At 38.9% G+C, this 14854-nt stretch overlaps 1 protein-coding gene across 4 annotated transcripts in view; it reads left to right on the top strand.

The window, feature by feature from the left end:
• The first annotated feature begins 855 nt into the window (after positions 1-855).
• LOC125079556 (interferon-induced very large GTPase 1-like) overlaps positions 856-14854 on the top strand; it is a 39076-nt gene continuing 25077 nt past the window's right edge. For 2 of the 4 annotated variants that reach the window (XR_007121144.1, XM_047693250.1), the window contains exon 1: positions 2817-2955. The gene's annotated coding sequence lies outside the window, so the exon portion shown is untranslated. Of the gene's footprint in view, positions 1186-2816; positions 2956-14854 lie in introns of those variants that run through there. The other 2 variants (XR_007121143.1, XM_047693249.1) reach the window with 2 other exon arrangements.

Raw genomic sequence — 14854 nt, 5'->3', positions numbered from 1 at the left:
GGTTGGCAGTGGGTGTTGGTGAGAGGATGCATCAAATAGGTGATAGGGATTAAGAGGGCACTTGTGATGAGCACTGAGTGTTGTATGTAAGTGTTCAATCACCAAATTCTACTCCCGAAACTACTATTAAACTCTGTTGACTAATTGCAATTTAAATAAAAATTTGGTGGAAAAAAATAACATGTAGAAGCATTAAAAAAAGAATATATTTTTAAAACCATGCCATTAATACTAACAACAGAGTAACAAATAATATCAGAGTATATCTACTGAGGATGTATAAGAACTTTCTCAAAGAAAGTTATGGAACTTTATTGAGGCACATAAAAAAACACCTAAATAGTAGAGACAACCATATCCATGAACGACAGGTCTCAATAAAGATGGCATTTCTCCTAAAAATTCTCAAACTCAATGTTTGTAATTTTAATTACAACAATGTTTGTAAATGTATTTACAGCCAAAAGCCTGACAAGGTTTCCATGGAACTTTAAAAGTTTACCTTAAAATAATACGAGAATCTATCTAAAAAGGCAAAAGCAGCCAATGCTGCTGGAAGAAACAAAATGAAGGTGAGGTACTGTTAGTAGTTAGTTGAACAATCAGGTAGTCAGAGCCAGGGTCCCCAACAAGAAAATACAGAGTTAGGACAGCTAAGATAAAACCGCACTGACATCCTGTTTGGCAGCTTAGACAGGAGGGCACTGACATCCTGTTTTGCAACTTTTGCAGAAGTGACTTCTACAAAACATCCCAACACAGGGCAAGTAACCACAGAGCATTTGTCAGTATCACAACTGCAGAAAAGTAGCTCCCAGATCTCAGCCCAAAAGACCATCAACACGTGAAAATAATCGGATAGGCAGATGAGTCCAAGTTCAAGACCTGACTGGCACACCTTAGCAGCCAATCCAGAGCGGGCTCACACTCAGGATGCTCAAGATAGTCACGCAAAAGAGCTTATAAAAACCCCTAGATTTTAAAGCCCAAATGGCAAATCTCTCAAACCCCCTCTTTCTCCAGGAGTTTTTTTATGTTCACTCAATAAACTTTGCTCTGCTACCCACCACTCTTAGTTCCTCGAAGCAGCGTGACCAAGAACTCCGGGCATTAAGGGAATAAAAGTCATGTAATATTTGCTGGGGTCTCTCCTGCAATCTCCACCATCACCAAGGACATCTAACCGTGAGTAGTGGGCAGCAAGTCTCTCTCTATCTCTCTCTTTTTGTTTGTCAGTACAATGGGCACCTGTCAGTCTAAGAGCAATTAGTATGACTGCCATTCTCAAGACTCGGGTGACAAATTCTCTGGACTCCTTTCAGACTGATCGCCCAACATAAGCTGGGAATGTTGGTTTGGTGAGGACTCAGTATTCCTTTGGGAGGAGATCACCAGATATGGGGAACCCAGGGAAAACCAAACAGTGACTGAGGGGTCCTAGCCGAGGCTACTCTTTGGTGGATACCCAAAGGCTCTCAAAAGGACCGAGTTCCTTACTTGCCCATCCAGACATCTGGGAAGACACCCTCCTATTACCCTCTTCTTGGCTGACTCCTCCCTGGGAAGACAAGTGGAAAAAGCCTGGGATGGTCCCCTAGACATCCTCCTGCAAATGGTTTGGGCAGACTTCAAGGGATCATGCTCACAGTTCCCAGTTATGATGAGGAAGAGCCTCCTGTTTCAGGCCCTTCCTACCTCGGGTATGATTCCTAAGATCCCCCACACCCCTTCCTGTCTCTCAGACCCTTGAAAGGAACCTTCATATTGACCAGAAGGCTGGCCACTGAGACCTCCTAAGAGACCTGGCTCATGCTGTGCTTGATGAGGCCCCCCTTTTAATTCCCCTACTAGGGAAACCCTGGCATTGTCTCCTCTGCACAAATGCAGAAGCCAAGCATAAATGTTGTTTTTGTGTAAAGGATAGATATGTTCCTCCCCCTTCAGGCTTCTGTGTCTATACCATAAAAGGAGAGCTTCTATGTGCAGCAGGAGCCTCTTACTCCATCTTGCAAACTGTACTCCCCCTGCATGTTTTAAAATGGACACCCCAGTGGTTAGGCCATCTATATGTGGGACTAGCAGAACAAGGCAAGGGAACAAATGTCTACCTTGGTGACTTCCCACCTCCCATGTGGCCTACTTTATCCCTCCAGAAACTAGCTTCTGTTACCCTTTTATTGTGGCTATGTCAGAAGGAACAATTCTACCATCCCTATCATGCTGATGTAGTTTTTGAATGCTGGTGAGGTCCAGAGCCAATGGCCAAGAAAGAATTCTTGAGATCTTTCCGAGGCAAAATGGTGGTTTTACTAAAGCTTGGGGACAGGACCCATGGGCAGAAATAGGTGCTGCCCCAGGGTTGTGAGGAGCAACTGATTATACATTTTGGGGTTGGTGGAAGGAAAAGGGAGAGAGGTTCCAAAAGGATTTTTACATGCTAAAGAAGACTCACAGGATACAGGAGGCCTTGCTCTTATCAAACTAAGGTTGTTTTTCCCCCTAGGAAGACATTAACATTAAGACAGGAGCTTCCTGGAGGAATATACTCTGTCTGCCTCAAATAATTGTCAATGGGTTGAAGGTTATAAAAACATTTAATTTTATCTACATTTCCCTCTGCCCTTGTTTCCCACATCAATGCCAACATTCAGTGGGCCAAAAAAAAGTCTAACACATCTATTAACTACTAAGGCAGTCTTACTAGGTCACAGTCAGTACCCCTTGAGTCTCATAGGTAGGAAATGAGGTCAGGGAAACCAGGGTCGCTCTCTGGAGGTAGGACCAAGCCTGGGTACACATAACTAGTCCCAGCACCTTGCAGTGATGACAGGAGCTCTGGCTGTCAGTTGTGTGAGTAGATATGACCACACATCAGGAAAGGATAAAGAGGAACTGAGGTGGGGATGCTTGTCCTCTCTTCCCAAAAGTCTTCCTGATCAACTATAAGAAATCAAGGTAAGGGATACTTTTCTTCTCTTTTTATAGATGGGCAATTTCCAACCAAAACCCGTACTCCACACTAACTGACTCCAAATATGCCTTCCTGGTTTATACTGGGGAAAAGGCAGTTCATTTTCTTTTGTTCTGAGGCATGGCTACAGTACAAGTTGGAGGATAACAAATGAGCACCTGGGGAAACTATCAATTATAATACTATTTTACAATTAGACTTGTTTTCAAACATGAGGGTAAATGGGGGTGAAGTATCTTATGTACAGTATTTCTGGGCCTTATGGAAAACAAAGGCCTGTGCCAACAGTGTAAGATCAATCCCAGCCTTCAGGCTGCTCTCTCTCATGACCTACCCACCACTGTGGGCAAAGGAATACCACACCAAAAGCAAGATAGGCAAATGGAGTCTGTAGAAAATTCTTCACCCCCATTTTCTCCTTCCCCAGGGTCTCAGCCTCCTTGTCTGGGTCTTAGACCGGTTTACACTACCTATCTGTCCTACCCTGAAACCTTACTGGTGCTTGGGAGCTTCTCACTCATTGATATCCTGGGTTAATGGCTATAAACCAAGCTAACTATCTCTGGTTAGTCTACCTCAGGAGAGGGACTTTACAGAATATTCCCAAGCAGCTGCCAAAACTCCCTTTGTTTCAGAGAAATTCCATCTTCTCTGGCCCAACATGGATTGCCTAATTCCACTTTGGTGGAAAACAAACAAACAAAAAACCATGGTGTCTGTTCATCTGTCCAAGCTGACAAGGTTTAGAACTCAGAAACTTCTTTCTCTGCCTTCTGGCAGCACTTTGCCTCTTTTATCTCCCCTTCCTCCTCCTCTTTCTACACCACCTTGGGTGTATACACCACTCTTCATCTGGTCAACCTCTTCATTCTTCAAAGCTGTGTAACAAAGAACCAGGCACTATAGGAATAAAAATCCTGTAATAGTACTTGCCTGACCAGATATCAAAGTCTTTTAAAAATCCACATTATTTATAGTAATCTCTAATAACAACAGAGGATAAGCAAATATAGCAAAGGCAGAGAATAAGAGCTTAGAAAATAAAAACTTGCATGTATACGAGCTTTGTGTATTACAGAGAAATTATTACAAATCAGAAGAGGAACATGCTTACTAGATTAAAGAGGCTAGGAAAATCAGTTATCTATATGGAAAATATTTAACTTAGGTCCCTACTCAAACTGATGAATTTTTAAAATATTTATTTATGAGAGGGAGAAAGAGAGAGCACACAAGCAAGGGGAGTGGCAGACAGAGGGAGAAGCAGGCTCCCCACTGAGCAAGGAGCGCAGTGTAGGACTGGATCCCAGGACCCTGGGATCATAACCTGAGCCAAAGGCAGATGCTTAACCAACTGAGCCACTCAGGCATCCCTCATATCAATGAAATTAATGACTTCTTAGGACAAGGCAATTTTACTCCTACATGTACCTCTTTTAGAAAAATTTCAAACATCTTCAAATAAAAACATGCACAATAATTGCCCAGTCATGGTAATAGCAAAAGAGAATTAGAAACTACTGATCAATTCTCAATGGGAAACTGAAAAAATACGTTATGGTGCATTCATACAATGAAATCCATACACTGCATTTTCATACAGCAAAGACGAACAAATTAGATCTGTGCTTTTGAACACAGATAAATCCCTTCCTTCCCTTCATTAGAAGATTTCCTTTTATCTTCCAGGTTTCAATCCATCTTCCAGGAAATCTTCCCTGAAATCTCATATCAGAGTTAGGCCCGCCTCCCAGGTTTTCACACAAAAAGAGATGCTATATTGTTCCTTTCACAGCACCCACAGTTTTGTGTTTTAATTGCTGGTTTAATGTCTTTCTCCCCAACTTATCTGTGACCTCTGTGAAGGCTGAGATGGTTACCAACTGCCTCATGGGTGTAGCACCAGTCCTATTATGCCCAGCACATGAGAGAGGTTCCATGATGTTCCATAAATATTTGCTGAGTTAATGAGTAAACGTAGCAGAGAAGGATGCTTAGAGATACATACATGAAATGAACATCATCCAGAAGATTCAATGTAGTGAGGCAGAAACTTTGGGAAGATGAGGAGTGAAAAGGGGGCAAAAGGATGGAGAAAGCAGTAAATGAAGACAGAAAAAAGTCAGAATGACTTTTGTGTGACAAAAGCCAAGAACTTATGACAAGAGAAGCCAACAAATGCACATAAAACTATATATCCTTTCTCATCCCTCATATACATACACAAAGCCCAAACATAGATGCACATCCCTAAGAAGGTTGAATTAGTGTGGAATTCATATTCATCACTAAATAACAGAATTAGGGACACTTATGGAAGTTATTCAAAACTCTGAGTTTTCTAAATTAAATTAAATTACATGTCAAATTGAAAACTCATGTATTTATAAGCAATATTATTTAGAAAATTTAGAAAACAATAAAGAAGAAGAAATAAGGAACAAGTATGAAGCAATGTAAAGATAAAAGGGTCTTTGAGGTAGAGGGACCACCTCAGAAACTCATAGGTTTGTTGGATGGATGGTTGGCTTAATATAATACACACCCATTAACTCACCACCCAACCTGAAAACTAGACCATTGACAACGACTTCATTTACTTCTATCCTTCTTCCTTATCATTTCCTCTGCCTCCCAACACCCGAGGTAACCACTACCCTGAATCTTGTGTTTTTCTACCTTACTTTTCAAAAATACAGTTGGAGCACATACATTTATTTCTAAAACACATATTGTTTAGTTTTAACATTCTAGAAAGGATCTTAAATGCTCTATAACCTTGGATTTATATCTTTCACTTAGGACATTATTGCTAAGATTCACCCACATTGTCATATTGAGTAAGGAACAGGTGGGGATAGTTGGGGGGGCGGGGGCTATGTGATCAGGCTCACAGAAATCCCCCAAATGCTGAGGTGTAAAGAAACCAGAGATAGAGGAACACACCAGATCACTCTGCCCTAGGTGTGTGGGGCAGGGCGAGAGGGCGGGCGGGAGTTGTCTTTTTTTAATGACAGTCACCTGTGACCAACAAAGATAACCAGACCCTAAAAAGAAATAAAATCAGTCCTCACTCAAACCAAGAAGTCACAAGAATGTTAAGGCTGCAAGCTCCCTAGTCAGTTCTAAATAAAAGACTGTCAGGGGAGGCCCTGTCAGGACTCCTTTCACTTCTGAGAGCTTTTTCTGTATCCTTGCTTAACAAAACTCTATCACTTTGCTCACTCTCCTTTGTCCACGAGATTCATTTTTTGACTCCCTGACACAACCTAGTTCTCCTTCCTCAATGTGTAGCTGTGGTTCATTTTTGGACTGTAGTGTAATATTACCTAGCATTATGTAAATATGCAAGAATATATCTATTGTCCCAGACATTTGTTTTTTTTTATTTTTTATTGATTTTTTAATTATTGATTTTTTTAAATATATCTGAGATAGAGAGAGAGCATGTGCACAAGCAAGAGGAGGGGAAGTGGGAGAGGGAGAGGCAGAATCCCCACTGAGCAGGGAGCCTGATGTGGGGCTTGATCCCAGGCCTTGAGGTCATGAGCTGAGCCAAAGGCAGACAATTAACCGAGCTACTCAGGAGCCCCAGATTTTTCTTTGATGAATAATATTGCTACAAACATCTTTAGTCATATCCCTTGATGCCAGATTATCTCTTGGACATATGCCCAGGAGTAGAAGTGTAGGACATATAAATGTTCAACGTTACAAGATAAAGCCAAACTGTTTTTCTAAAGAAGCTGTGCGAATTTACACTCCTACCACAAAAGTATATAAAATATCCAGTTGATACAAATCCTCTTTAACACTTGATATTTTCTTCTGAATTTTGCCAAATGTGTATATGACAAAATCTCAGTGTGGTCTTGATCTGCATCTCCCTAATCACTGTGAAGCTGAACACCTTTATTAGCCATATATCTGTGCTATTTATAAGCTTTGTCATTTGTTCAACTGTGTGGTTCAAGGTAGTTTCACTGGAAGAGAACAGAAAATCTTCTCGCTGAGCATTAGCATGGCATGTGGACTAGGGAAAAAAGACTTTTTCACCCCTATATTCAAATTTATTGACCAGGTGCAAAGAAGTTGCCTGGTGGTGGCATGTATTAAGGAGGGCACATATTACATGGAGTACTGGGTGTGGTGCATAAACAAAGAATCTTCGAACACTGAAGAAATAAAATTAAATTAAAAAATAAAATTAAAATAAAGGGACATTGAGAGGTGGGAGCAATTTTAATAGTACTGGCAACCTAGATCCAAACTTTCTACAGATATTTTATAAATGTCAAAAACTAATCAATAAATCAGTAAGGTGCAAGTTAAAGAAAAAAGGTGCAATAGTGGGCAAATTGTGGACACTTAGCTAAACCTAGGGAGCACAAATCCCTACTGAGGAGCAATGAAAGAGGAAATCATTTTATCATTTTCTCTCACTACCAGCCTTCCTAAGGGGAACAGTAACCATTCCTAGTGAAATGCTTAGATTCCTACCTAATTAAACCTTCTGGAAAACAGGCAACATATGAGGGAAAATCCTTGTCACCACCTTGACCCACCCTTTCTTATCATGGGACTGTCTACAAGTCAATTTTCATCCTGGTTCCTGACCAGGAACCTGAAACCCTGAAACCCTGACCTGAAACCCTTATAAATCCCTAAGTGATAAGAGCACCAGAAGCATCTTTTGTTCTAATCAGGCAATTCTGGGTGGGCTCCTGGAGGGTTTCTGGCTGGGGACTAGTTACCAGAAAAATAAAGCCATGATTAGAAGTTTGAGGTTGTTAATTCCAACCGTCCCATTCACCAGAGAATGGGAAAGGGCTAGAAATGGAGTAAATAATAGATCATGCTTATGTAATGAGGCCTTCATAAAATCCCATGGGCATTCAGAGAGCTTCCAAGTTGGTGAATATACATCTACACACCATGAGAGTAATACACTCCAACTCCATGGGAACAGACACTCCTATACTCAGGATCCTCCCAGATGAACCCTTGCCTATGTATATCTTCATCTGGCTGTTCATCTGCATTTTTTATCAAATGTTTAATAAACTGGTTAGTACATGTTTCTCTGAGTTCTGTGAGCAACTCCAACAAATTAATCAAACATAAGGCAGGGGTCATGAGACTCTCTGACTGTAGCCAAGTCGGACAGAAGTTATGAGTAACGTGAGGACCTACTGCTTGCAGCTGGCACTAAGTGGGGACAGTTTCCTAGGACTGAGCCCTTAACCTTGGGATCTAGCCGAAAGTATATCCAGGTAGGTAGTGTCAAAATTTAGTTAAATTGTAGGATACTCAGCTGCTGTCAGAGAATTGCTTGTTGTGGGTAAAACTACCACATATATGGTGTTGAAACAAAGACAGTTTTTCCTAACACCTCTGGTTTATCTGTCTTTTTTTCCTATTCTCCTGCTTTTCCTTTGTTGTCAGTTATCTCCCACCAGATTTTGGAATAGGCTGACAGAGTCTCTTAAAAGATATATTCTCTCAGCCAAAGATGAGCCAACTGGAAGGAAAGGATCAGGGGAAAATACCAAGGCAGGAGAGATCCTATGATTGCAGCTGCCCTTCTCTCTCTAATTGGTGAATTAATTGACTTGACTTCTGGTCAAAGGATTTATAGTCAAAGGACTCCACTCCACAAGACTTCATGCCAAAGCTGGGAGTAGGGTGAGAACATGAGTGAGGCAAGTGAGAGGCCTAGAGTGCAATCTTTAAGCATGCCTTCACTCTCAAGTTCCCTTGCAACTTGAGCTTCTTTGTCACTTTGTCCTAGTCCCAGCCCTGAGTGGGGTCCTGGGTGACTGACTATATTCCTGGGGATGTCTGGGTGAATTTCTTTTCTCTCACTGTATTCAGAATAAGGCTAGAATTTTTCAAATGGAAAAGTTGGAAACATAAGGAAAAAAAATACACACACACGTGGAAGCCTAGAGAAAAGTTGCCAAGGAACGCACATTAGCCACTTAACAAATAATCATGTTTATTTTTGTTTGTTTCGAATTTTTATTTAAATTCCAGTTAGCTAGCATACAGCCTAATATTAGTTTCAAAATTTAATAATTCATCACTTACATATTGAGTAAGTTATTTCTCCTTTTTTATCGTTTTCTAAATTTTCTAAATAAATTTTCCAGTGCTCATCACAACTGCCCTCTTTAATACCCACCATTCATTTATCCTATTTCCTACTGACCTCCCCTTCAGCAACCCTCAGTTTCTTCTCTATAGTTAAAGAGTCTGTTTCTTGGTCTCCCTCTCTTTTTTTATGTGTGTTTTTTTTTCTTAAGTTCAACATGTGAGTGAAATCCTATGATATTTGTCTCTCTCTGACTTATTTCATTTAGTGTAAAACTCCTAGCTCCATCCAGGTCATTCCAAATGGAAACATTTCATTCTTTTTATGGCTGAATAATGTTCCTGTGTGTGTGTGTGTACACCACATCTTCTTTATCCATTCATCAGTTGTTGGACATTTGGGATCTCTCCATAGATTGGCTATTGTGGATATTGCTGCCATAAGCATTCAACTGTATGTGCCCCTTCGAATCACTATGTTTGTATCCTTTGGATAAATATCTTGTAGTGCAATTGCTAGTCCATGGGATAGCTCTATTTTTAACTTTCTGAGGAACCTCCACACTGTTTTCCAGAAGGGCTGCACCAGTTTGCATTCCCACCAACAATATAAGAGGGTTCCCCCTTTCTCCACATCCAAGTCAATACATGTATTTCCCATGTTGCTAATTTTAGCCATTCTGATAGGTATAAGGTGATATATCATCATAGTTTTGATTTGTATGTCCCTGATAATGAGTGATGTTGAGCATCTTTTCACATGTCTGTTGGCCATCTCTATGTCTTCTTTGGAAAAATGTCTATTCATGTCTTCTGTTCATTTTTTAACTAGATTATTTGTTTTCTGGGTATTGAGTTTGATAAGTTCCTTATAGATTTTGAATACTAACCCTTTATCAGATATGTTATTTGCAAACATCTCACATTCCGTAGGTTGCCTTTCAGTTTTGTTGATTGTTTCCTTTATTGTGCAGAAGCTTTTTATTTTGGTGAAGTCCTAGTAGTTTAGTTTTGCTTTAGGTACCCTTGCCTTAGTAGACATATCCAGAAAGAATGCTATGGCCAAGGTCAAAAAGTTTTCTGCCTATGTTCTCCTCTAGGATGTTGATGGTTTCCTGTCTCACACTAAGCTCTTTCATACTTTTTTTAAAATTTTATTTAAATTCAATTTAGTTAACCTATAGTGTATTATTCGTTTCAGAGGTAGAATTTAGTGATTCCTCAGTTACATATAACACCCAGTGCTCATTACATCAAGTGCCTTACATCAAGTGCCTATCCTCCAATTACTCCCTCCCCCCATATCCCCCTCTTCAGTAACCCTGTTTGTTTCCTATGGGTTAAGAGTCTCTTATGGCTTGTCTCCTTCTGTGATTTCATCTTATTTTATTTTTCCTTCCCTTCCCCTATGTTCTCTGACTTCTTTCTTGCTTCCACATAAATAAGATGAAATCATATGATATTAAACCACTGAAATCACATGGTATTTGTCTTTCTCTGACTTATTTCACTTAGCTTAATACCTCCTAGTTCCATCCATGTTGTTGCAAGTGGCAAGATTTCATTCTTTTTGATGGCTGAGTAATATTTCATTGTACATATTAACCACATCTTCTTTTTCCATTCATTTGTCGCTGGACATCTGGGCTCTTTCCATATTTTGGCTATTGTGAACAATGCTGCTATAAAATATTAAAGTCTTTCATTCATTTTGAATTGATTTTTGTGAGTGGTATAAGAAAGTGGCACAGTTTCTTTCTTTTGCATGTTGCTGTCCAGTTTTCTCAACACCATTTGTTGAAGAGACTGTCTTTTTCCCACTGAGTATTCTTTCCGGCTTTTGTCGAAGATTAGTGACCATATAGCTGTGGGTCTATTTCTGGGGTTCCTATTCTGTTACATTTATCCATGTATCCGTCTTTGTGCCAATACCATACTGTCTTCTCCATTACAGCTTGGTAATATACCTTGTGATACCTCCAGCTATGCTTTTCTTTTTCAGGACTGCTGTGCTATTCATGATCTTTTGCAGTTTTCATACAGATTTTAGGATTGTTTGTTCTAGCTTTGTGGAAAATGCTATTGGCATTTTGACAAGGATTGCATTTGAATGTGTAGATTGGTTTTGGTAGCATAGACATTTTAGCAATATGTGTTCTTCCAGTACATGCGTTATAGAATGTTTTCCATTTCTTTGTGTCATCTTCAATTTCTTCCACCAGTGTTCTATAGTTTTCACAGTACAAATCTTTTACTGCTTTGGTTAGGTTTACTGCTAGGTATCTTATGATTTTGGGTGCAATTGTGAATGGGATCAATTCCTTTGTATTTCTCTTTCTGCAGATTCATTATTGATATAAGAAATGCAAGAGACTTCTGTACATTGATTTTGTACCTGCAACTTTACTGAATTTGTGTATCAGCTGTAGGAATTTTTTGGTGGAGTCTTTTGGGTTTTCTATGTCTGCAAATACTGAAAGTTTCATTTCTTCCTTGTCGATCTGGATGCCTTTATTTCTTCTCATTGTCCTATTGCGGAGGGCTAAGACTTCCGGTACTATATTTAAAACAGAGGTGAGAGTGGGCATCCTTGTCTTGTTCCTGATCATAGAGGAAAACCTCTGTTTTCTCCCACTGAGGATGATATTAGCTGTAGGTTTTTCATATAAGGCCTTTATTATGTTGAGGTGGGCTCCCTCCACCCCTATTTTCTTACGGGTTTACCATAAATGGATGTACACTTAGTCAAATACTTTTTCTGCATCTATTGAAAGGATCATATGGTTCTTTCTTTTATTAATGAGGTGTATCATGTTTGTTGATTTGCAAATATTGAATCACACTTGCAACCCAGGAGTAAATCCCACTTGATCAGTGAGAATGATTCTTTTAATGTACTGTTGGATTCAATTTGCTAGTTTTTTGTTGAGAATTTTTCTTCATGGATATTTGCCAATAGTCCTCTCTTTTAGTGGGGTCCTCATCTGGTTTTGGAATTGAGGTAATGCTGTCCTTATAGAATGAGTTTGGAAGTTTTCCTTCCATTTCTATTTTTTGGGACAGTTTGAAAAGAATAGATATTAACTCTTCCATAAATGTCTGGTAGAATTCCCCTGAGAGGTCACCTGGCTCAGGACTTCTGTTTTGGGGAGATTTTTTATTATTTATTCAAATTCTTTGTGGTTAACAGTCTGGCTCAAGTTTTCTATTTCTTCCTGTTTCAGTTTTTGTAGTGTATACGTGTTTGGGAGTTCACCCATTTCTTCCAGATTGCCAAATTTGTTGCCCTACAATTTTTCATAATATTCTCTTACAACTGTTTGTATTTCTGTGGTGTGGGTTGTTATTTCTCCTCTCTTGTTTGTGATTTTATTTATTTGGGTCCTTTTTCTTTTCTTTTTGTAAGTCTGGCTAGAGGTTTGTCAATTTTATTAATTTTTTTCAAAGAAACAACTCCTGGTTTCATTGATCTGTTCTACTATATTTTTTAGTTTCTATATCATTTACTTCGGCTCTAATCTTTATTATTTCCGTTCATCTGCTGGCTTTAGGTTTCATTTGTTGTTCTTTTTCTAGCTCCTTTGCATGTAAGGTTAGGTTGTATATTTGAGTTTTTTGTTGTTTCGTGAGGTAGGTCTGTATTGCTATATACTCTCCTCTTAGGACCACTTTGCTACACCCCAAAGATTTTAGACAGTTTCTGTTTTCATTTTCATTTGTTTCCATTTTTTTTTTAAAGATTTTATTATTTATTTATTTGACATACAGAGATCACAAGTAGGCAAAGAGGCAGGCAGAGAGAGAGGGAAGCAGGCTCCCTGCTGAGCAGAGAGCCTGATATGGGGCTCGATCCCAGGACCCTGGGATCATGACCTGAGCTGAAGGCAGAGGCTTTAACCCCACTGAGCCACCCAGGCACCCACTCCATGTATTTTTTTAAATTCTTCTTTGATTTCCTGGTTGACCCATTCATTTTCTAGTAGCATGTTGTTTAACATCCATGTATTTGTGGTCTTTCTAAATTTTCTTGTGTGTTTGACTTCAAGTTCATAGCTTTGTGGTCAGAAAGTATGCATGGTATGGTCTTTTTGCAGCTGATGAGGCCTGTTTTGTGACCTGGTATGTGATCTGTTCTGGAGGATTTCCTACTGCACTTGAAAAGAATGTATATTCTTTTCTGCTTTAGGATGAAGTGTTCTGAATATATCTGTTAAGTACATCTGGTCCAGGGTGGCATTCAAAGCCTTTGTTTTCTTGTTGAAGATGATCTGTCCATTGTTGTAAGGAGGGTGTTAATGTTCCCTAATATTATTGTATTATTATCAATGAATTCATGTATGTTTGTTATTAATTGTTTTAAATATTTGGGTGGTGCCCAGGTTGGAGGCATAAATATTTAAAATTGTTAGAGCTTCTTGTTGGATAGTCCCTTTATTATGATATAATACTCTTCTTCATCTCTTGTTACAGTCTTCAGCTTAAAATCTAATTTGTCTGATATAAATATAGCTACTTCAGCTTTCTTTTGATTTCCATTTGCACGATGAATGTTTCTCCATTGCCTTACATTCAATCTCCAGGTGTCTTTAGGTCTAAAATGAGTCTCTTGTAGGTAGCATACAGATGGGTCTTATTTTTTGTTCTGTTTTGTTTGTTTGCTTCTTTGTTTTTTATCCATTCTGACATCCTACATCTTTTGATTAGAGAGTTTAGTCCTTCTAGATTCAGAGTAATTAGTGATAAATATGTATTTATTACCATTTTATTACTTGGTTTGTCTTTGTTTCTGGAGATGTTCTCTGCTTTTCTGTTGTCTTTGTCACTTTCAGTCTTTATTTCCCAATAAAAGTCCCATTAATAGTTCTTGCAGGGCTGGTTTTGTGGTCACAAACTCTTTTAGTTTTTGTTGGTCTGGAAAACTCTTTATCTCTCTTTCTATTTTGAATGTTAGACTTGATGGATAGAGCATTCTTGATTGCAGGTTTTTCCCATGTTGGCATGGGAAATGTTGGCATGTTGAATATATCATGTCACTCTCTTTTTGCTTGCCAAGTTTCTCTGAAGAGATCTACAATTAGCCTTACAGTTTTCCCTTATAAGTGAAGGACTTCTTTATCATGCTGCTTTTAGAATTTTTTAGAATTTTTTCTTTATACTATAGTTTGCAAATTTAACTACAATATGTAATTGGTGTTGGCCTGCTTTTGTTGATTTCAGTGGATGTCCTTTGTGTCTCCTGAACATGAATGTCTGTTTCCTTCCCTAGATAAGGAAATTTTTCAACTATTTTTCCTCAAATAAACCTTCTTCCCCTTTTCTCTTTTTCTCCTGGGACTCCAATAATATGCATGTTATTACATATTATGGAATCACTGAGTTTCCTAGGTCTATACTTGTGATCCATAATTCTTTCTCTCTTTTGTTCAACTTCATCATTTTCCATTGTTCTATCTTCTATATCACTTATTCGTTCCCACTTTTTCCATCCTTGTGGTCATGACAGCCAAACAGTTTCAGATTTGTTATTGCATTTTCCATTTTTGACTGTTTTTAAAACTCTTTTACCTCTGTGGTATGGTTCTCTCCAATGTCTTCCATGCTTTTCTAAAACCCAGCAAGTATACTTAAGATTGTTGCTCTACATGCTCCGTCAGGCATATTACTTACATCTTTTCAGTTAGATCTCTAGTTGTGACCTCGTATTGCTTCTTTTGGGTGAATTCCTCTGTCTTGGCATTTTGTCTAGGTCTTGGTCTTCCTCTATGTGTTAGAAAACCCTGTAATGTTTCT

This window comes from Lutra lutra, chromosome 10 (assembly GCF_902655055.1).
Source record: "Lutra lutra chromosome 10, mLutLut1.2, whole genome shotgun sequence".
In the NCBI taxonomy this organism is placed as follows: Eukaryota; Metazoa; Chordata; class Mammalia; order Carnivora; family Mustelidae; genus Lutra; species Lutra lutra.
The sequence above is the reverse complement of the archived record's forward strand: the minus strand, read 5'-3'. Positions and strand labels throughout refer to the sequence as shown.